This window comes from Budorcas taxicolor, chromosome 25 (genome assembly GCF_023091745.1).
Source record: "Budorcas taxicolor isolate Tak-1 chromosome 25, Takin1.1, whole genome shotgun sequence".
In the NCBI taxonomy this organism is placed as follows: Eukaryota; Metazoa; Chordata; class Mammalia; order Artiodactyla; family Bovidae; genus Budorcas; species Budorcas taxicolor.
In genome coordinates this window covers 10,882,775-10,907,162 of record NC_068934.1, presented here as the reverse complement: position 1 = coordinate 10,907,162, position 24,388 = coordinate 10,882,775, and positions in this window count along the sequence as shown.

The following is a 24,388-nucleotide window of genomic DNA, read 5'->3' as shown; positions in this document are numbered from 1 at the left end:
CTACAAAGGAAAGTGAAGACTATTTCTTACTGTATAGTACTACACGGCTCAGTATTACACTGATAAACTAGGCAAAAGTGAAAATGAATGTTTTTTGAAAGGCTATGGCTCTAAGCCCTAGGAAAACAATGTGTGAATCAGTGATATTATTAAACTTTTCTAGCTCAATTCTGTAAAAATAGTCCACCTCAAATCCTGTCTACTCTATGCACACTTGTCTGATTCCCTCAAGACGAGGCTAGTCCCTTGGGTCTGGTTTGCTCTGTTTTGTTTTTTTGCTCAGGGATCAAACCTGTGCTTCCTACAGTGGAAGTGTGGAATCTTAACCACTGGACTCCCGGGGAAGTCCCAGTCCCTTGCTTTATATGCTTTCAAAGCATCCTGTACTTTTCCTTCCTAGAATTTACCAGAAGTCTAATTAGTCATTTGTGAATGGTCTCATTAGTAGACAACAGGTTCCGTGAGAGAACCGCATCTGTCATACTGGCTACTGTATCTCCAGCACCTGATGAGAATACAGTTTCAAACAGTATTTCTCAAATGGTTTATATGGAAGAATGGATGAATAAATCTAAAATGGATGAATGAATGAAGCAAAATATTTTCCCTCATATACTCAACTATTAAGTTATCTCCCATATCTGGATTTTCAATATAGTTCTTACACTCCTTCTGTCCATGTATCCACTCATGATCTAGGTGAAAGCTTTTCAAACTAATGAAGAGTGGTACATGTTCAGCACTCTTATCACAGACAAGCATGAAAAGCTTCGGACTCGGTTGCTCCTGAGATTAGTGACTCAGTAGTCCCAGATATTAACTGAGCTCGGATATGGATGCAACAAAGAATGATCCTCTTATTTCCATCCTGGCAGACTGGTTACCTCTCCTGCTTCTTCTAATCACTTTGGCTGGGCTTCTTTTCTGTCTAGCTCTGGGTAAGCCCAGACTGCAGCAGTCATTGCTTGAGAAGCCTGCCTTCTGTTCAAGAGACAGATGAGTTAAACTCCCTTTAATGAAAGTTGTCTTATCTCTTTTCTACCCCCTCCCTTTTTTTTCCCTTAACCCTGTCCTACCAGGCACTTCTGTCTCCAGAGAGTCCTTTAAAATTCCTTTTGTCCATTCAGTCATCCAACTTCTATCCATTTTATGCTACATTCTTCTACATTATAACATGTCACACACATTCTATCTTGAATTGTAGTTATGAATGACCATGTTTGGGGCTTTCCAGGTGGCTTAGACCGTAAAGAATCTGCCCACAGTACAGGAGACACCAGTTTGATCACTGGATTGGAAAGATCCCTTGGAGAAGGGCACGGCAACCCATTGCAGTATTCTTGCCTGGAGAATCCCATGGACAGAGGAGCCTGACGGGTCACAGTCCATGGGTTCGCAGAGTTGGACACAACTGAGAGAGTAACACACACACACACACACACACACACACACACACACACACACAATGACCATGTTTAGCTCTCTTGCTGAGCTCTAAGTATCCCCAAAAGTATGTTTTGGGATACGAGACTTAAAAAGAGTGCCTTGCACAAAGTAGGGAATGAAGTATTTTTATTTACTAGTGGATATATCTAGTTCAAGTTCCAGATAATCCTCCACTTATTTCAGTATAACCAAATCCATTCTAAAAAGGTGCAGTTGGCCTGATTCTGTCTGCTTCCCCAGCCTCTCCTCTAACTTTGAGCTGTCCTCTCCCACTGCAGCATGGTGCTCATTGCCAGCTGATGCCATGGTCTGACTCAGGAGAGAAACAGGAATATCTGGAGAAGTGCCTGCATAATGGATCAGGGGGGTGCAACTTCAAGCAGTTGAAAGAAAAGAGATAAGGTTATGAGAAACTAAAAAATATAGCTGCTACAAGTGACACCAGTTGCTGGAGTGAGTCCCTGGAAGATAGGTTAAAGGGGCCTGAGATGATAGGAGAGTGGTTTTCATGCACAGGTGAAGAGCATGGTTTTAAGAAGATCAAAAATTCTTCAAACAAGCTTCTTTTAAACAAGGAGAAAAAGAAAACAGAAAATTAATAATTTAATATAATATATTAAACTTCTACTATATCAACCCCTATAAGTTAGCAATCACCATCCATACTACTACCAACTTATATGAAGCAGAAAAATGAACAGAAAGATCGGGAAGATGATTGTGGTTAAAGGGATGGAGAAGGGAATGAAGAAATGTTAGGAAAAGGGAAGGGGAGTTGATTTTAGTTTATAAAGTTTCGAGTGTGCATTTACAGTTTTGTAAACATTCATTTTCTGTCATACACACACACACACACACACACACACACACACACACACAGAGTTTACAAGAAACTATGAATGCGAAAGCACCAAAAAAAGAGAATGGACTTTGAGTCAGGAGCATTGCCTGGGTCTGAGTCCCATTTCTATCTCTCATCACAACTGATCTGCTGATCACTGAGGACAGACTGTACTGACTTACAGGAAAATAACCACTAATGCCAGGAAAAGTGTAGAGCACAAACAAATCTGTGGTTGAGCAAATCAATCTAACCTGAAAATCTGCCACAATCAGGCCTTTACAAGTTACAAAAAACACTGCTCTGCATTTCTGCATCAGCTTTCAAAAATTTCAAAGCACTCTCCACATCTATTATCTCCTTATTTCCCTGCACTACAAGCTTTTTGGACTGGACACTGTCTCTTAAATATCACATCTTTAAAACAGGTATCTTTCAGATTCCATTGCCCAGCATCTCACACCAACACACACACACATTCATACACACAAACTGAATCACGTACTGAATTGTAATTCTGAATTACAAGCTTTTACAAAGGCTCCTACCTTACAACATCCTTCTCTCACCGTTATCCAGAACCAATCCAACTAAGCACCAGAATCAAGATAACCCTAGAATCCTACATAGCTCTAAACTATTAGTTGATTTCCAGAAGAGGTCCCTACCCTATTCTAGTTAGAACTCTCTTTAGGTATCATCTGAATTATTACATCATATTCCTACTGCAACATACTCCATGCAACCACTCCATCACAAGCAACTACAGCAGAAATCAACTTCAGGCACATCCTAAACTACACCACATTCTCTTCTGCTTCTGTCCCTTTGTATATGTTTTTCTCTGTCTACAAAAGCTATTCTATTTTCTGTCTTACAGAACAAGATTATTCTATAATCTTATTCAAAATTACCCCTTTAGAAGAGTCTTTTCTATGCCCCCTTTCCCCAGGCTAGATTAATTACATGCTCATTTTCTGTGCTGTTTGATTCACTCTCCTATAGCACTTTCATTACAACAATTTCCATTTATTCTTGGTTTCAGACACTCAACTATGAGCTCCTTGAGGACAGGGAGAAAACTGGGTCATTTATCATCGCTTATTAGCACAGGGTCTAATACTCAATAATGTTTGCACAATGAATTAAGGACTGAATGAATGAACCCTATTTCTATGTGTATTAGTTTCCTTGGGCTGCAATAACAAATTACCACAAAATTGTTGGTTGAGAACAGCAGAAATTTATTTTCTCCTAGTTCTGGATGTTAGAAGCCCATAGCCAGGGTGTCAGCAGGGTTATGCCCTCTTTAGAGGTTTCAGTGAAGGATCCTACCCTGCCTTTCTTTAGCTGCTGGCAGCTACTGGCAATCCTTGGTGTTCTGTGACTTGCAGCTGTAGCACTCTCATCTCCGCCTCTGTCCTCACATGGCATTCTCCCTGTGCTTGCTTTAGTAGCTAAGTGGTGTCAACACCCCATGGACTGTAGCCTGCCAGGCTCTTTTACCCATGAGATTTCCCAGACAAGAATACTGGAGTGGATTGTATTTCCTTCTCCAGGGGGTCCTTCTGACCCAAGGATCAAACCCATGTCTCCCACATTGGCAGGCAGATTCTTTACTGCTGAGCCACCAGGGAAGCCCCTGTGTGTCTGTGTCCAAATTTCTCTCTTCTTATAAAGACATCAGCCTATGTTCTTCAGTTGCTAAGCTGTGTCCTAGTCTTTGTGATCCCATAGACTACAGCATGTCAGGCTTCCCTGTCCTTCACTATCTCCTGGAGTTTGCTCAAACTCATGTCCATTGAATCAGTGATGCCATCCAACCATCTCATCCTCTGTTGCCCCCTTCTCTTCCTGCCCTCAATCTTTCCCAGCACCAGGGTCTTTTGTTTTGAGTCAGCTCTTTGCATCAGGTTGCCAAAGTATTGGAGCTTCAGTATTAGTTCTTCCAATGAATACTCAGGGTTGATTTCCTTTAGGACTGACTGGTTTGATCTTGCAGTACAAGGGACTCTCAAGAGTTTTCTCCAGCACAATTCAAAATCATCCATTCTTCAGTATTCAGCCTTCTTTATGGCCCAGCTCTCACAATCTGTACATGACTGGAAAAATGATAGTTTTGACTATACAGACTTTCTCAGCAAAGTGATGTCTCTGCTTTTTAATATGTTGTCTAGGTTGGCCACAGCTTTTCTTCCAAGGAGCAAGTGTCTTTTGGAAGTGTCTTTTCTTCCGAGGAACAAGTGTTTTGACTGCCATGGCTGCAGTCACCATCTGCAGTGATTTTGGAACCCAACGAAAATAAACTGTCACTGTTTCCACTTTTTCCCATCTAGGGACCCTAATCCAGTATAACTTCATCTTAACTACATTTGCAAAGACCCAATTTCCAAATAAGATTACATTCACAGTTCTTGATGGACATGAATTTTGGATGAGTGGTATTTAACCTAGTCTATTACAATATAACTGGAGAGAGAAATTTTTTTCTGAATTCTGCATTTGGAGCACAGAACCTAAGTAACCTGCCCAACCACATTTGATCTGACATGTAGGTCAAAGATTTATTTATGAAACAGGAATTTCCCACAGGAAACTACAATTGTTTATTTTTTTCATCTTAACTTGGAAAGCTCATTCATTCATTCATTCATGAAATATTTACTGAGCGCTTATGACATGCCAGGCACCATTCTAAGGGTGAGGGATCTAGCAATAAACAAAGCAAGGTCTCTGCTGTTATGAAGGTGACACTGAAGAGGAAAGGGGAGACAGATAATAAACAAAATAAACAAGTAAATTCTGCACATACTATCAAATTTTGGTAAGCGCAGTGGAGAAGTATCAAGCTGATAATGAGGATGGGAAAACTGAGTAGAGCTGGGGATACTGTAATATCAAAAGAGGTGATTAAAGAAGGCTTCACCAAGGTGGTATTGAAGCACCTAAAGGAGGGATGAGAGGTTAGCTGTATGACTATTTGGAGGAATACAGTCTAGATAGTGGAAACAGCGAAAGCCGAGGCCCGGGGAGAGGGGGGTGCTCGGGGTGTGAGAGATGCAGCAGGTGGCCGGGGTGGCGAGTCCAGAAATAAGGGGAGAGCAGTGGGAAAGGGGAGTCTCAGGGGTAATGGAGGAGACCCAAGAGATCAGCGCGTTCTTCCTCTCTCCACTGTCAACTAAGTGCTTACTTCAAAACATGTTCCTGGTTTCTACAGAAGGAATATTTTGAGTTCTTAAGTTTCTCCAAACAAACAAACAAACAAAAATTGCTATGCTCAACAAATATAAAAATTCAAACCTTTCTTAGTGTCCTTCAACTCTGTGCCTTATCCTTAGGAAAAAGCAGAAACAATGTATGTATCTGGACTATAATAAATAAATTTTAGTTTTTAGGCAAATCACTATCAATTAAAAAAATTATTTTGTAGGACAGTATATCAGTCTAGCTATGAGACTTCAATTATCTCAACTTGTCTTGTCAAAATCACCATCAAATTCCTTTCTTCAAACAAAAATTTGATTTCGTGATTTTCTTCAGTCTTGTCTAAATTTTGAGGATACCATTACACTCTTATTTGGTGCCACTTAATGGAAGAATTTAAATAAAAAATGCTCTATTTAATAAAATGTCAAAATCGGTTTTAATGGTGACCTCAAGCTTACAAAGTCCTTTCCCATAATAACAAACTATTTTAAGAAAACAATGTTCTAAGTATATAGGTGTGTCATTTCATCCTTATGCTCTGAAATAAAAATTATGATCTCCATTTTGTAGATTTTAGTGATTTACTGAAGGTCAGATCTAGTTGGAGAATAAGATTCAAACCTATTCATGCCTGACCTCAAAGCCTTTGCTCTGAAACTCTGGGCTCTTGTGCCTCCTTTCTAGTCTTATCCCATGAAATTCTTTGGCAACCCTGTGAATTATACATTATATCCCAGCACTGAGTTTCAAAGAGGTTAAATAATGTGTCCTAAGTCACACAGCTATTTACTGGTAGATTCAACTTTTATTTATTCAACCAATATTTATGAAGAACCTATACTACTCAGCCTCCCCGGTGGCTCAGGCGGTAAAGCGTCTGTCTACAATGCGGGAGACCTGGGTTCAATCCCTGGGTCGGAAAGATCCCCTGGAGAGGAAATGGCAATCCACTCCAGTACTGTTGCCTGGAAAATCCCATGGACAGAGGAGCCTGGTAGGCTACAGTCCATGGGGTCGCAGAGAGTCGGACATGACTGAGCACACTTCCATGACTCAGCACTAGACACACCTGGTAAAGAAAATATCCACTCTTCTGGAACTTACAGCCTAAAGAGAGATATATTCACAATGGTAACTCACACTTATTAAGTTCTTAATAAGTACTATTCTAAACATTTTACTGGCATTATTTTATCTAATATTCATATCAGCCTTATGAGAAGGTTTTTTTGGAGGGGGAAGCAAAATGAGCCCCAAAGTAGTCAGCTGAATCAATTTACAGATTGTAAAGGGGTGAAACTGGGCTTTGAACCCAGGAAACCTAACTTCAGAACCTTGTGCTTTTGCCGCTATGCTATATTTCTCATAGAAATAGGGAGGGAAGAAAGGGAGGAGAGAGGGAATGAAGTGAGAGGGAATGAAGTGAGAGGGAGAGAGAGAGAGGAGGAGGAGGAGGGAGGCGAGGAAGAGCGGTAGTGAAAGAGGCAGGGAGATGTCATCATTTTAAGTTGTGATATGGATTCAATGCTGAAGTGACTGCTCTTTTCCTTGCGCCATTCTGCCTTCTAACATTTTCTCCAGATGGTCCTATTGGCAACACGCCTGGAGACCCACAGGTCAACTCTAACCAGAAAGCCAAGCTAGCTTGCCAGGACATGAGTGCCAGCAGAATACCTTTCCGTTCAGTTCAGTCGCTCAGTCGTGTCCAACTCTTTGCGACCCCATGAATCACAGCACGCCAGGCCTCCCTGTCCATCACCAACTCCTGGAGTTCACCCAAACCCATGTCCATTGAGTCGGTGATGCCATCCAGCCATCTCATCCTCTGTTGTCCCTTTCTTCTCCTGCCCTCAATCTTTCCCAGAATACCTTTACTACTCTGTTTTTCTCCATCCAGCAGCTTGTGAGAACCCTGAACACAGCACCAGTGTGCAATCCAGAGTTCTCAATGCTAGAACTGACAACCATTCTAAGCCTAGAAACTAAACAAGAAGTAGTCAAAGAAGTCAAGAAGGCAAGAAAGACAGCACTGAGTGTGTCTAGCCAATCTGATACCAAGAAAGGAGATGTGCTGGTAATTTAAACACACAATTTGCATTTAATTTCTATAAACTATTAGAAGCAGCTAAAGAATTATTCATAATTTTTAAGGACATAGGGCTAAACAGCCATGCCATAAGAATGTTTAAGCTCGGAAAAGCAAGAAGCACCTAAATCAAGCTAGTCCTTTTCAGGAAGATGAGATGACCAGGAGAACGGCAGTTAATATCATGAGGAGAACTAGAATACAGAGAAGATCACACTAGTCGACTTTACCAAGTGACCCGGGTCACTTCACGGTGACAAGCAAGAAACTTTAGGAAGCAGATGTGTTAGTTGCTCAGTCATGTCTGACTCTTTGTAGCCCCATGAACTGTATGCAGCTCACCAGGCTCCTCTGTCCATGGAAAAACACTGCAGTGGGTAGCCATTCCCTTCTCCAGGGAATCTTTCCAACCTGGGGATCAAACCCAGGTTTCCTGCATTTCAGGCAGATTCTTTACCATCTGAGCCACCAGTGAAGCCCCTTTCATAATACCAAGGTTCAGTGTCAAATGTGGAGTAGGGGTAGGAATTGAGAGAATTTTAACCAACTCTCAAGCCACATCAAATAAACTTTCTAAGCAGTATGTGTTCTTACAATATAAACTCAAGGCAAACCACTTAGCTACCCTTCCAACCGTTTATTGTGCAGGAATTCTGAACAGGATCCTGAGACAGACTACTGAAGTATGAAGCTCAGTTCCTCTATTTAAAGAACGTGATCTTGGCAAATTACTGCATCTCTTCATGCCTCAGTTTCATTATTTTCAGAGTGGGAATAATAGCATTATCTATCTCTGTTTCATTGTCAGGATTAAATAAAATTAATCTATGTAAAATACTTAGAATACTGCTTGACACATAGACAGTACTACATCAGGGGTGGCAGATTCATGTTGATGTATGGCAAAACCAATACAGTATTGTAAAGTAAAATAAAGTAAAACGAAAGAAAAACTCCTCTAAGAGTTTCTCCTCCTGTATGAAATGCTGGAGCCACAACTGCCTGAGGATACAATTGACAAAAGTCAGCTGTGGAATCTGAAGTAACAGGGGAAGAGAAGGAGAATAGCTCTCACATTCACGGTAAGAGCTGGTTTCATGTTGCTTGTTCAGTGTACTTTACAATTGTTCAAAGACATAGCAATATTTTTGTTTAAAACAATCTAACAATGGCTCCTCCTTCTTTTCACATTCTGTTCTTGAGTCCTTATATGGGTGTGTTTAGTTGCTCAGTTATGTCCAATCCTTTGCAACCCTTTGGACTGTAGCCCACCAGGCTCCTCTGTCCATGGCATTCCTCAGACAAGAATACTGGTGTGGGTTGCCATATCCTCCTCCAGAGGATCTTCCCAAACCTCCTGTGTCTCCTGCATTGCAATCAGATTCTTTCCCCACTGAGCCATCTTGAGTTCTTATCTCTGCCAGTTGGGTGTGGGGGAAACGTAAGGCTGATTGGGCTGTTTGTAGTAGCTGCACAGGTAAAATCCTGTTATGGTCCATGCTGTTTAAACTTCATGAAGAAGAAAAACTGGGATCAAATACTAGCAGGAAAGGTTGCTAGAAAATGTTTTCTGAAGGGTGACATAAAAGCTTTCATCACACCCTTTAGGATAATATCCACTGAGAAAATGATTATTGATACGTTTCTCTTTCAAGTACTTTCTCTAAACACAGTTTTATTTGTCTGTTTGCTTATTTTACATGATTGTGCTAATCATAGATTAAACTCCCTTGTATCCTTCTCTTTTCACCTTTTTGTCATTTTAAAATTCTTTTTATTTTTCTTTATTCTCCAAGTTTTAAATAATGAACACATGGTTGCTTTCATTAGGGAAGAGTGTCAATTAATTAAAACATAAAACCTCAGGTAGATTTATGTTAGGTGTCTGAAATACAAGTGTTAGTTTTTCTTCTGCCTGAATTAGGCTTTAAATTTACTGGAAAATTATTTCCTGCTCAAACTGTAAAAGAAAAAAAAAGCAGGCAGGAGGGAAGAGAGGGGCTGTCACAGAATGATGGAGAGAGAAAAGAACAAGTTATTTACGGTCGACAGCCCCTTCTAGGCTTTCAAACCTGCCCAGCAACCCTTTTAGTTTTCTCTAGTCAGCCACTTCTCCACACCCAAAAGTGGCCATTATAAACCTTCATCATTCTCATCAGATCTTGTCCCAGCCCACTCTCTGCCGATGACCTTCCTTCCTACTTCATTGAGAAAATGCAGTCATAAAGCTCCAAGTCCCTCCTTTTCTATCCCCCAGCTTCCATCCATACCTTGCCCATATCTTAAAATCTCGGCCCTTAGGGACCAGTCTAGCCTAAAGGAAATCAGTCCTGAATATTCACTGGAAGGACTGATGCTGTAGCTGAAACTCCAGTACTTTAGCCACCTGATGCAAAGAGAAAAGATCATTGGAAAAGATCACGATGCTGGGAAAGATTGAAGGCGGGAGGAGAAGGGGACGACAGAGGAAGAGACAGTTGGATGGCATCACCAACGTGATGGACATGAGTTTGAGCAAGCTCCGGGAGGTGGTGATGGACAGGGAGACCTGGCGTGCTGCATTCCATGGGGTCGCAAAGAGTTGGACATGCCTGAGCGGCTGAACTGACTGAGTGACCTTACCTCCTGGTTCCAGCTTTTGTGCCTCCCATGGGTTTTTAGTCTCTTCTCCACTGATTCCTTCCCTCCATACTATCTCCGAGTTTTCCCCAGGCTACTGCTTTCTCTTTCTTTTTCTTCTGTTTATTTACAACCCAAAGCAGTTTCACATTGATTTGGGGCAGATATTATTTTGCTGCTAGCTTCCCAGGTGGCTCAATGGTAAAGAAACTGACAATGCAGGAGACACAGGTTTGATTCTTCAGTAGGAAATGGCAACCCACCCCGGTATTCTTGCCTGAGAAATGCCATGGACAGAGGAGCCTGGAGGGCTACAGCCCAAGGGGTTGCAAAAGAATCAGATATAACTTAGTGACTAAACAACAACAACCACCCTAGAGGTGGTCTCAAACATCCCTATGGCTTCCTAGCTTCCATCTGTCAATCAGATTCCCTTCTCTCTGTCTCAAATCACAACCCTCTTTGAGCTTCCAAACCATTTTCCTAAGCATTTCCATCTGACTATCTTGTACTTGCCTACTCCTCAATGCTATTACCAACCAGACACTCATTGTTGAAATCTGAGTCATCTCTGATTCATTCTTCATCTCCTTCATTCAGTAAAACATGAATTCCCATTATTTCAAATTCCAACATATTTCTTGAATTCAACCCCTGCTCTGAATATTCACTGTTAGTTAGTTTCGTTCCCGTCATTTGAAATAACTTCATGGTAACAGCAGACCTTCCCTTAACTCATTTCTAATTCATTCTTCACATGTCTTCATTGTCATTCTAAAGCATCGTGTCACTTATCTGCTTAAAAACTTTCAATTGTAACCTATGGCTCAGAAAGAATTAAAATTCTTTACATAAGTCCTTCTCATCCTGGTACTCATGTGTTTTACCAAATTCCTCTTCCTTCCTTTCTGTGATGTTCCTTAAGATATAACACACCAAATGTGCTGTCTGCCTCCATGTCCTGTGCCTCTGCATGTGATTGCTTTTCTGCTTAAACTGACTTATCCACCTGCCAATGCAGAAGGCTCAAGCTCAATCCCTGGGTCGGGAAGATCCCTTGGAAAGGCAAATGGCAACATACTCTAGTACTCTTGCCTGGGAAATTCCATGGACAGAGGTGCTTAATGGGCTACAGTCAGTGGGGCTGCAAAACAGTCAGACATGACTTAGCAACCAAACAATAATCATCTTCACCTGCCAAAGTGTTCTTACTTTAAACCAATGCTTCTCAAATTGTATTGTGCTTACAATTAAGCTAAGGATCTTATTAAAATTAAATTCTGACTTTATCAGTGTGGCCTGGGGCCTGGGAACTGTGTTTCTAACAAATTCTCAGGTAACAGCTAGGAACAGGTGTTACTACTACTAGTCTATTGACCACATTTTGAGTTGCAAGAACCAGGCCCAACTTAAATATGACCTCACCTGAAGGCTTTCTGTATCCCTCTTGCCCTAGAGTGAGTCAGTCCTATCCCTCGGTAGCTGTCAGAACACTGTATGGATCTCTCTTACAGTTCTTTCATTTTGTGACATAAACGTCTGTTATGTTTCTTTATCTCCCACTAAACCACAACTCTTTGAAAGGCAGAGACCATCCCTGTTCATTCTCACATACTAACCTCTAACAGCGACTGGCCTATAGTAGACACTGATTAAACATTTGTTAAATGAATTCATAAGTGAATAAATAAAAATAAAAATATTGTTGAAACTAAGTTGCAATGGATTAAAAAAAAATCTTTGTTTTAGCTGTAATCAAACCACAAACATTTATGAAACACCTGTAATTCTCATTCGTTTGTATCAAATTTTATAGCTCAGTGCCTGAAATTTAGTAAAACTACATAGCATATTTGTTAGACAGGTGGCTGGCTGGATGGCTGACTGGATGGATGGCTGAGTAGCTAGATGGCTGAATGGATGGATAAATGCCCCCAGTAAAGGGAAGATTATAAAAAAAAGCCAGCATGTTGTCCATAATCATTCACAACAAATCAGCAAGAAGATGAAAAATATATTTATGACAAAATAAGTGATTCACCAAAGTTTCTCTTTTTGAATATTGCAGGACAAAATACTGAGCTCTAGTAACACAGTTTAGATAAATATGCCACAAATTCATAAGTGCAGAAAGAGGTGAACACACAGTAGGAACTGGTAAAATAAACTTGGGAGCATGATGTGTTGGAATGAGTGATTAAAGTAAATCACTAAATAAGTGATTAACGTGATGGAAAGAGAAGGCTTGTTCTTGAGTTCTGAAAATTCTTATCTTATGATTTGCAACTGTGAACACTTCGGAGGTTGCACCCTATCCTTGCTCTCCTAGTAATAAAAACTTATACAAAAGACTCTTCAGAGCTAAAACTGAGTTGTCAACCAAAGACACTGCCTGTGATAGTTAAAAAAAAAAAAAACAAGGAGCTTATACATCAAAGTTACAAGTCTTTGGCGACGCTTTTAACTCTTCTTAGTCAATAGTATATTTAGACATGTTGGCTTCTTTCTCAAGCAGCTAAAAAAGACAGAACAGTGTCAGAGGGGAGCGTTGGAGTAGAAACAACACTAAGTGAAAACCATTCCCAATGTCTGCCTTATCACAGAAGGTTAAAGGCAAAACTAAAAACTGGAATAAAACAGGAATAGCACCTATTAAAGGAAGGTTGCTGGGTCATTTTAGTGATAATCAATTGAGAATATTACCAGAACTCCTAAAGTCAAGAGAAATACTAAGCTGTTACAAATAAGTTATAAACAAAGTTAATTATGCTTTAAGCGAAGATCACCTGCTTTTAATCTGAAGCTAAGAAAAAGAAATTTTAATGAAGAAAAAAGTTGTAGGTATTCCTGTCACAGGCTTAATGGATATGTGTTTTTGCTTTGTTTTTCCATTAACTGTAAAAATATACAATGCTTACTTACCTCTTTAGTCACTCATAAGACATATGACTATCTTAAAAAAATATTTCAGTAGATGAATGTCAAAGATCTTTCTGAATAGCTCAAAGGATCACTAACAGGGCCCATAAAAGGTACAGACATGAATCTACTTTGGGAGACAGGCCAATAAATCTGTAAGTATTTTCTGTCTGCCTTGCAAAACCCTTTCTTAGCTACCTTAAGGGATAAGGAATTCAATCTGTACGTTGCAGCCAGAGTGATACCAGAGAAAATGTCAGAGAGTGTTACTCCTCTGCTCAGAACCCCCTCCAACAGCCTCTCAGTCCATGACGAGGCATCCACAATCTGGTATGTGGCCCCCCGCCCCTCTGGCCTCCTCTGCTATGAGCCTGTGTCTGTCTCACCCCCTTCTGGCCACTCTCTTACCCTATCTGCCTCACAAAGTAACCAGGTACACTGCCGATTTAGCTCCTTTGTACACGTTGCCTCTACTAGGATGATCTTCTCCCAGGTATCTGAAAGTGCCACCTCACTTTCTCCAAGTCTGCAAAGACGACACCTTTACAGAGATGCCTTATTTACCATGCCTTCATGACATTTCCTAAATACCTAATTTTTTTTCTATTGCATGTGTAACTTCCTGGCATGCTCCATATTTATTTATTGATATTCTGTTCCCTATCCCCTATATCCCAGGAGGTACTTTATTCATAGTTGTATCCTCCGGGTCTAGAGCAATGCCTAGTACTTTGTAGAGGCTCAGTAAATATCTACTGGATGACTAAAGTAGTAAAGGGTTAAATACAATGAAGTCACCAAAAGGGATTTTTGAGGTCTGCTTTATACCTGAGCTGTTCCCTAAAGGAAGAATAGAGAGGTTGTCACGTAGCAAAGGGGTTGAGGGAGGAGACACAGCATTCTACCTGGAAAAATTGCATGACAAGAATCAGAGAAGCAATATGAAGGAATATTTTTTAAATGTTTAAATCCAGTGGAGCAAGGAAATGGGTATTTTTAAATGGTTCTCATTTAAGATAAGGGTTTTTTAGTAACTCCTTTATCAAAGGTTCAAGACATCTGAGACATTTTAATTTCCCTTTATCATCATGAAATTTACCTCACTATCACTGGTAATACTTCTTATATTTAAATCTCTTTTGATTTTTGCTTTATGTATCTTTGCTTCTTTGTTGTTAGGTGTCTAATATTTTATCATGTCTATCTTCTTTGTGAATTGCATGTTTTATCATTAAAAATAGTCATCTTTCTTACATTTAAAATAAATTAATTTTAAAAAATAACAAATAAATCTACTGTGTCTGACATTAATATAGCCACTCAGCTTTTTCTTTTGGATGGATGTTTGCATGGTTTATCTTTTTTTCTCATATTTTTATTCTTATCCTATTAGCATATTTATTCTCTTATTAAAAAAAGATATATATGGGTCTTGTTTATAAATCAAATTTGACAATCCTTGCCTTCAAATTATGGAGAAGGGAATGGCAACCCACTCCAGTACTCTTGCCTAGAGAATCCTGGGAACGGGGGAGCCTGGTGGGCTGCCGTCTATGGGGCCGCACAGAGTCAGACACGACTGAAGCGACTTAGCAGTAGCAGCAGCCTTTAAATTATAGTTCTTAGCCTGTTTATACCTAATGTGATTATTGATATGGCTTGATTTAAGAATACCATTTACTGTTTGCTTTCTATTTGTCTCATCTTTGTATTTTTGACTTCTCTTATTTTGGGTTTAAATAATATATATAAATAACATAAATAGTATTTTATTTTATCTCCTCTATTATCTATGTTCGGAGAAGGCAATGGCACACCACTCTCCATGGGGTTACGAAGAGTTGGACATGGCTGAGCGAATTCACTTTCACTTTTCATTTTCATGCATTGGAGAAGGAAATGGCAACCCACTCCAGTGTTCTTGCCTGGAGAATCCCAGGGACAGGGGAGCCTGGTGGGCTGCCATCTATGGGGTCGCACAGAGTCGGACACAACTGAAGCGACTTAGCAGCAGCAGCAGCATTAGCTATGTTACTATATCTTTTTGCATTTTTAGTTATTTTAGGGATCATAATATCCTGCCTTAAACTATCTGTGCTGTGCTAAGTCGCTTCAGTCCTATCTGGCTCTTGTGTCCGTGGGATTTTCCAGGCAAGAATACTGGAGTGGGTTGCCATGCCCTCCTCCAGGGGATCTTCCTGACCCAGGGATGCAACCCATGTCTCTTACGTCTCCTGCGTTAGCAGGCGGGTTCTTTACCACTAGTGCCATAGTCTACATCAAATTAATATTAATCTATCTCACAGATGAATGCAACAACCTTACAATAGTATACTTCCATTAACTCTCTTTCTGGCTTTTATGTTCTTGTTTTTTATACATTTTTCTAACTATTTTATGAATCAAAAACATACTTAAAGAGTTGATAGTCCTTTAAGAAATTAAGAACTGAGACAAAATGTTTTATATTTACCCACATATTTACCATTTTGAGTACTCTTCATTCACTTCTGGATACCTGAGCTTCTTCCTGGTGTCATTTTCTTTCATTCTGAAGAATTTACTTTAATATTTCTTAAAGTACAGAGACACTTTAAGCTGTTCACTACCAGGCCTCACCTTGTTTCAGTAAGACTTAGTGGTATTTCTCATGCAGATTTTTGAAGTTCCTTCTCAAGGTAGCTCTCTCACTTCTAGTATTTTACCCTGCAAATTCTATCCACTTCAGCAGAAATAAGCTCCAATATCACTTTTTTCTACTCTTTAAAATGTTTATTGTCTGCCAGGCAGAATGTTAGGATTTAGGTAAAATGCCTCTATTTTCGGATTACTGTCTTGTGTTGTCTGTTGCCGAGTGCACCAAAACAGCAGCTTTAAGCCTTTTGTCTAGTTTTATAATTGTTTCATGTTTATGGCACAAAGGTAAACCTGATATCCATTATCTATCACCTATGAACAATATTTCTTTGATAGCTTATGTTTTCTTCAAAGTCTTGGAGTGAAATTAGCTCACTTCAATTAATGGGAAATGCTCACAAAACAATCTAATTAGCACAGTCAGTTATTACCAAACCATCGGTAAATCATATTTTTTCTCAAAAGTCTGAATTTATTTTTAATCCAAACAAAGGGTTGGATTAAACAAATACACCAAACAAATACACCTTTCCAGGACAACAGTCTCACTTCTTCATTCAAAGAACTGGGTAGGTAGGTACAGAGATAGATAGGCAGGCAGACAGAATTCAACATTTCCATGAATGTGTTATCTAAATACTAAGTACCAATACCTTCGATTTTTCTTATGGATCCTTTCTTTACTATTCTCTTATGATAGTAATTTACCTTTTACAATAGTAAAGGGATAGAAGTAGTGAAGCTATGAAACAAAAATTGACATCACTCTCACTGTCTCTATCTATAGTATATCTGAATTCAGAATATTGCAATATGTAAAAGTAATCTAACTACATGGATTTTTCCATAACAGAAATATGTTACAGACATGGAAATACAGGAAGTCCTATCACCCTACCACAGGTTTATGAGGCCTTAAATAAAAGTACTTATCACAATTTCCAAAAATACTTTTATTTGGTGCCCCAGATAATTTTATAGCTGAGCAATATAACATAATAAGTCTCTAGGTGAAAAAAGAAAAAAAATAAAACAGAAACTCCAGTTTGGAGATCTTGATTCTACACAACATAAATTGCTTTATGCCAATGAGCTATATTTAATCCTATTTTGAATTTTTGCCTTTTCATACCTTTAATTCCTTTTTGTTGTAGTTGAGGAGCTTACCATATTTTAAATGGCACTCCACTGATCATTCTCTTTGCTCTGATTGATGGGGAGGACTTCTTGGTGCTATCTCATCATTCTTGTCCCTAGGTACAGTATGAGTTCTGGATATTTCTTATCCTCAGGGGAATAAAAGAAGGAGAAAAACTAGTCTATGCAGAGTGAGGTTTTGGAGTAAAACTAATCCTTCTCTCTTCTGAGACTTTATTTAAATATCTTATCCTAGGATTGACTTTTCCTAATTTTAATGCTACATTTCATATGGTTTCCCTAGAATCCTTGACTTTCCACAAAGAGAGCCAGCCTAATGTTTAACATTTCAGCAGTTTCTCTTCAGCAGCTATTTACAGTAGTCTTTGCTTATAACTTACTTAATAATTAGGTTCTTACTGGAGATAGGGGTGACAGTATAAGTAAGACTATAGGTAAGGGGTTTGGATGTCTCCAGAGGCCAAACTGCAGCATATCTGTATTCCACTCTAAAACCTTTATTGCCCACCCTAGGCCATTAGTACCCCAAGACTGTTACCAGAGAGTATCCCCTTTCCCTTTGTTTGCTGGTGGTGGGATGGTGGGTGTGAATGTCAGTCCTGAATAGTTTTAAATGTTTTTGGCTTTAGCAATTAGTAATGGGAAAGAGAAAATCTGTGCTGTAGCTTCAATATGCCATCTTCATCTAAAGGCAACTTTTACTTGATTTTTGTAATAATTCTGAAGACTATTAGCTTTGCCATTTTAAAATGCAGAGAGATCAGTATATCAACGAGAAGATTAAGGGACATTGTAAATTTTTCATTACTTAATATTAGTTGAGTTCCTACAACATGCCAAACACTTTGTTATATAATGAGGATATAGAAAGAAACAAGGTAAGACATAGCCCCTGTCCTAAAGAGCTTACCCTCTAGTTGGAGAAACAGACATGTAAACACCAGTAAAATAAGTTTGATTCCCTTGTAGGTCAGTTGGTAAAGAATCTGCCTGCGATGCAGGAGACCTGAGTTCGATTCCTAGGTCAGGAAGATCCCTGGAGAAGGAAATGGCAACCCACTCCAGTATTCTTGCCTGAAGAATCCCCATGGACAGAGGAGCCTGTCAGGCTACAGTCCGTGGAGTCACAAGAGTGGGACATGACTTAGCGACTAAACCACCACCACCACCAAAATAAGTTTGGTGATAGAAGAAGGTATCAGTCAGTTCAGTCGCTCAGTCATATCTGACTCTTCGCAACATCATGGACTGCAGCAAGCCAGCCTCCCTGTCTGTCACCAAATCCTGGAGCCCACTCAAACTCATGTCCATTGACTCGATGATGCCATCCAACCATCTCATCCTCTGTCATGCCCTTCTCCTCCCACCTTCAAACTTTCCCAGCATCAGGATCTTTTGAAATGAGTCCGTTCATTGCACCAAGTGGCCAAAGTATTAGAGTTTCAGCGTCAGCATCAGTCCTTCCAGTGAATATTGAGGACTGATATCCTTTAGGATGGACTGGTTGGATCTTCTGGCTGTCCAAGAGACTCTCAAGAGTCTTCTCCAACAGCACAGTTCAAAAGCATCAGTTCTTCAGTGCTCAGCTTTTTTTAATAGTCCTAATCTCACATACGCACATGACTACCAGAAAAACCATAACTTTGACTAGATGGACCTTTGTTGGCAAAGTAATATCTCTGCTTTTTAATATGCTGTCTAGGTTGGTCATAGCTTTTCTTCCAAGGAGCAAGTGTCTTTTAATTTCATGACTGCAGTCACCATCTGCAGTGATTTTGGATCCCCCAAAAATAAAGTCTGTCACTGTTTTCACTGTTTCCCCATCTATTTGCCTTGAAGTGATGGGACTAGATGCCATGATCTTAGTTTTCTGAATGTTAACTTTTAAGCCAACTTTTTTCCTCTCCTCTTTCACTTTCATCAAGGGGCTCTTTAGTTCTTCTTTGCTTTCTGGCATTAGGGTGGTATCATCTGCATATCTGAGGTTATTGATATTTCCCCCAGCAATCTTGATTCCAGCTTGTGCTTCACCCAGTCCAGCATTTCTCATGATGTACTCTGCATATAGGTTAAATATACAGCCTTGACGTACTCCTTTCCAGATTTGGAAACAACCTGTTCCATGTCCAGTTCTAACTGTTGCTTCTTGACCTGCATACAGATTTCTCAGGAGGCAGCCCAGGGGGTCTTGTACTCCCATCTCTTTAAGAATTTCCACAGTTTGTTGTAATCCACACAGTGAAAGGCTTTGGCATGGTCAATAAATCAGAAGTAGATGTTTGTTCTGGAACTCTCTTGCTTTTTCAAGGATCCAGCGGATGTTGACAATTTGATCTCTGGTTCCTCTGCCTTTTCTAAAACCAGCTTGAACGTCTATATGTTCATAGTTCATGTACTGTTGGAAGTCTGGCTTGGAGAATTTTGAGCATTACTTTGCTAACATGTGAGATGCGTGCAATTGTGCAGTAGTTTGAACATTCTTTGGCACTGCCTTTCTTTGGAATTGGAATGAAAACTGACCTTCTCCAGTCCTGTGGCCACTGCTGAATTTTCCAAATTTGCTGGCATATTGAGTGTAGCACTTTCACAGCATCATCTTTTAGGGTTTGAAAGAGCTCAACTGGAATTCCATCACCTTCACTAGCTTTGTTCGTAGTGATTCTTCCTAAGGCCCACTTGACTTCACAGGATGTCTTCACACTCATTCTAGGTGAGTGATCACACCATCATGATTATCTGGGTCATGAAGATTTTTTTTGCGTAATTCTTCTCGTATTCTTGCCACCTCTTCTTAATATCTTCTGCTTCTGTTAGGTCCACACCATTTCTGTCGTTTATTGTGCCCATCTTTGCATGACAAGTTCCCTTGGTATCTCTAGTTTTCTTGAAGAGATCTCTAGTCCTTTCCATTCTATTGCTTTCCTCTATTTCTTTGCATTGGTTTCTGAGGAAGGCTTTCTTATCTTCCCTTAGAAGGAATACCTCATAACAAAGATGCCTTAAATAATGTCAGTGGGAGTTTTTCAAGTTAATAAAATACAAAGCCCAGTATTTAGGATATAGCAGATACTTAGAAAATGTTCATTCTCTACAATGAATTGAATGATTGTGTACTACCAACATAACATACTGAAACTCTAATCCCCAGTGATGATATTTAGAAACTGGAACTTTGGGAGGTAACTACATCATGAGGGTAAAACACTTACAATAGAATTAGCATCTTTATAAGAAAAGGCAGGAGAAATCTTGCTTACTCTCTCTAATTTCCACCATATAACAAGACAAAGACTTCTATAAATAAAGTAGAGGGTCTTCACCATAATCTTGGTCTCTACAGCCCCCAGAGCTGTGAGAAATAGTGTTTGTTGTTTAAACACCTAGTTTGTGATATTCTGTTATAGCAACCCAAGCACCTTCCTGAACCTCCAAAACTTTTCAAAACACAATGGCATTCTGTAGTACCTGCTTCTAATGTTGTTGGAAAGAAGCCATTAGACAGTGTGCAAAGCAAGAATATTTATTATCTCTAAGTACAAGCAGATGAGAATGAAATTCTGAAATACAGACCCAGATCATACATTTAAGGGCAGGTTCTGCTTATACCAAGACACTGTAACTTGAGAGTTTAGAAATGTACCTGCTATCAGTAGGAGAGAAAACACCTAATGATGAGTCTTAAGTAAATAATTAAATTAGGCATCTGTGGGTACCAGACAGGGAAATAAAGATATTTTCTTCCATTCTTTCCATCTGGCCATTAAAGTCTTAAGTCCATAATTCTATCTACTAGATGATGGTCTCAGCTGAATGAAAACATAGTCATCATAAGATCTTGGGTTAAGATGTTCAGCCCAAAACCATCCCTTGGGGTTAGAAGTAATGTTTCAGAGTCTCTTCCTTCTGGAAAAACTTTTTAAATATATCAACAGTCACTGACAATACAACTCTTCTGGTTTTAATGGAATTCATTATACTGCACTCTGCATGGAGTCTTTTCATCAAGGGGACAAAAATCATTACAGGGACTAATTAAGCTTCCCAATGTCCCTGTCAGAAAAGAAAATTACAATGTTACTATACATGCATCTACCTAACTACTCAATCAATTTCACAAATATTAGGGAAGGCTAAAAACAGGTTCAGCTCAATATTTGAATGAAAACAAACTTTCAAAAATTCTCAATTTCAATTTAAGCACTAGGCATGTAATAATGCAGATGCAATAATTTCTAAATCAATTTTGACCAGTATATTTAAGTAGAAAGCAGAGATAAAGAGGAAAAATAATACTATCAGGTCATTCACTGAAAGCAATAATTTGTTTCAAAGGTGTGTTATCTTTTATGGCAATTAGAATTTTCAAATGTGTCTAAAATAGACTATAAAAAATGTTATTGTTAAGATGGTAGAAACACAGGTACACAGATTGTAGGCCTGTATGTTCTTCCATCCATCTTTTCATTCATTGATCTATCCATATATCCATGTTATGCATTCAACAACTCTTTAAAGTCAACAATCATAGTAACAAAAATCCAGAAGTGCAAGCAAAACTCATTTTTGTTTAAAATTGTTAAAGATCAACTGAAACCTAGTAAACAATTAGGACTTTAATAGGGATAGATAAACATAGAAAGAATTACAGGTAGAAGGAAAAGTTTGGAAAAGAGAATGTTCAGGAGAAGATCAATGAATATAAGTAAGCTAACATAAAAACTTATGATCACTTATAAGCATTTATAAGTAGAACAAATAAGCAAATTTGCAATAGGGAGAAGAATTAAAGGATCGAAACAGGAAAGGCAGTTAGGATCTAGATTTTTGAAGGCTTGAATGCCAACACAGATAATACAGAGATCATTTCATTGTTAATGATGAGCCAGTAAAAACTGCTCAGCAGTAAAATAATCATAGGATCTCCACTGGAAGTCTAGTCCCGGGCAATATACAGAATATATTGTATGAGACACTGACTGAAAGTAGAAACACAAGTCAAGAGACTTCCTCAGTACATAAAAGCCTATACATATATCAATTACTTATGTTTTTAACACTTGTGTACTGGAGAAAACTCTTGAGAGTCCGTTGGACAGCAACAAGATCGAGCCAGTCAATCCTAAGGGATATCAACACTAAATATTCATTGGATGGACTGATGCTGAAGCTCCAATACTTTGGCCACCTAATGTGATGAGCTGACTCACTGGAAAAGACCCTGGGAAAGACTGAGGGCAGAAGGAGAACCTAGCAATAGGAGATGAGATGTTTGGATGGCATCATCGACTCAATGGACATAAGGCTAAGAACTTTATATGTATTAACTAATTTAATCCTTACAACTAACTATAATGCAGATATTATTCACTCCACTTTACAGATGAAGAAACTGAAGCACAGAGAATTCCACACCAGGCTCACTGGCTCCAAATCCAACATTCTAAAAATTAAAATAAAAAGAAACTTCTATTTGTTGAGTGCCAACTATATTAGTTTGCTACAGATTCCATAACAATATATGAATGATTGGGAGGCTTAAACTACAGAAATTAATTTTCACACAGTTCTGGAGGCTGGAAGTTCAAGATCTAGGTGCTGGCAGAGTTAGTTTCTTCTGAGGTCTCTCTTTTTGGCTTTCAGACAGTCACTCTCCTCTTCCCTACATGCGCAGCCCTGGTGTATCTTTGCGTGCTCACAATTCTCCTTCAAAGAACACCTGTCAGATCAGATGAGGTAAAATACTCTTGACCTCTTTAACAGCCCTATTTTCAAATACAGTCATATTCAGAGTTACTAGAGACTAGGACTTCGACATAAGAATTTTGGAGGGACACAATTCAGTTCATAACACCCACTATGTCATAGATATTTTATGTATGTTCTTAATTAACCTCAAATAGCTATACAAGATTCATCCTACCACATACATTTAACAAATGAGGAAATCAAGGTTCCAAAATTTTTGAAAACTTGTCCAAATTCACATAGGAAAATAAATAGACTGAGATCTCATCCAAACTCTATCTGATCTTTCCACTTCAGTTCAGTTCAGTTTAGTCGCTCAGTCGTGTCCGATTCTTTGCGACCCCATGAATCGCAGCACGCCAGGCCTCCCTGTCCATCACCATCTCCCAGAGTTCACTCAGACTCATGTCCATCGAGTTCATGATGCCATCCAGCCATCTCATCCTCGGTCTTCCCCTTCTCCTCCTGCCCCCAATCCCTCCCAGCATCAGAGTCTTTTCCAATGAGTCAACTCTTCGCATGAGGTGGCCAAAGTACTGGAGTTGCAGCTTCAGCATCATTCCTTCCAAAGAAATACCAGGGCTGATCTCCTTCACAATGGACTGGTTGGATCTCCTTGCAGTCCAAGGGACTCTCAAGAGTCTTCTCCAACACCACACTTCAAAAGCATCAATTCTTTGGTGCTCAGCCTTCTTCACAGTCCAACTCTCACATCCATACATGACCACAGGAAAAACCATAGCCTTTCCACTTCAGAAATCTAAAAACTTCACTTACAGGAAAATATTTCTGTGAGGACACAATGGGTTAAAATTAAGACAAATACAACCTTTCCCCTCAAAGTTGCCAAGAACCAGTGAAAACTCATGTTTAAAGATTCCTAGAAACTACATGAGTGTAGGTGGAGATGTATAGCCCATAGAAGCAAAACTTGATGAGAGTCATGTGAATCTCACACGTTCATCCATTGCTAAAACAGCATTCCCAGCACCTGAAAAGATGCTGCTGACTAAGCAAAATGTCACCAATGAAGTGCCAGAGTCAGAGCCAACAATAGAGTAATTATTGCTTCCATAGCAGAAAAGAAATGCCGACTGAGCTTTCATAAATTTACATGAAAGTTCTCACAGTGTCCGTTCTTTGATAAATGACCAAAAAGGGGAGAAATAAATGAATTTTCTGATTAATTAGTAGAGAAATAAGTGAGATGCTTTAACACGGAAATTTTTACAAAAACCCTTTAAAGAGCCTGAGCAGAGGAAAAAGTAATTAAAATGTGTGTAACAGGTGAGCACATGGCTAGTTACCATGTCAGAGACAGGCTGAAATAAGAGGAAGCTTTGTTTTTTCATTTTTAATTGTTCTCCTTTGGTGGAATGATCTGCCACTAACAACAGAAGAAACAGATATTAAATCTCTGATGTCAGCCTAAAAGTATGTCATTATTTCACTGAATTTGAGTAAACTTTTGAAGTCATGGGATATTATTAATTAATTACAAGCTCTTCCGGGATACCCAGGAGGTACTAGTGGTAAAGAACCCACCTGCCAATGCAAGAGATGCAAGAGACACAAGTTAGATTCCTGGGTCGGGAAGATCCCCTGGAGAAGGGCCATGGCAATCAACTCCAGTATTCTTGCCTGGAGAATCCCATGGACAAGGGAGCCTGGTGGGCTACAATCCATGGGGTGGCAAAGAGCTACACATGACTGAAGCAACTTAGCATGCA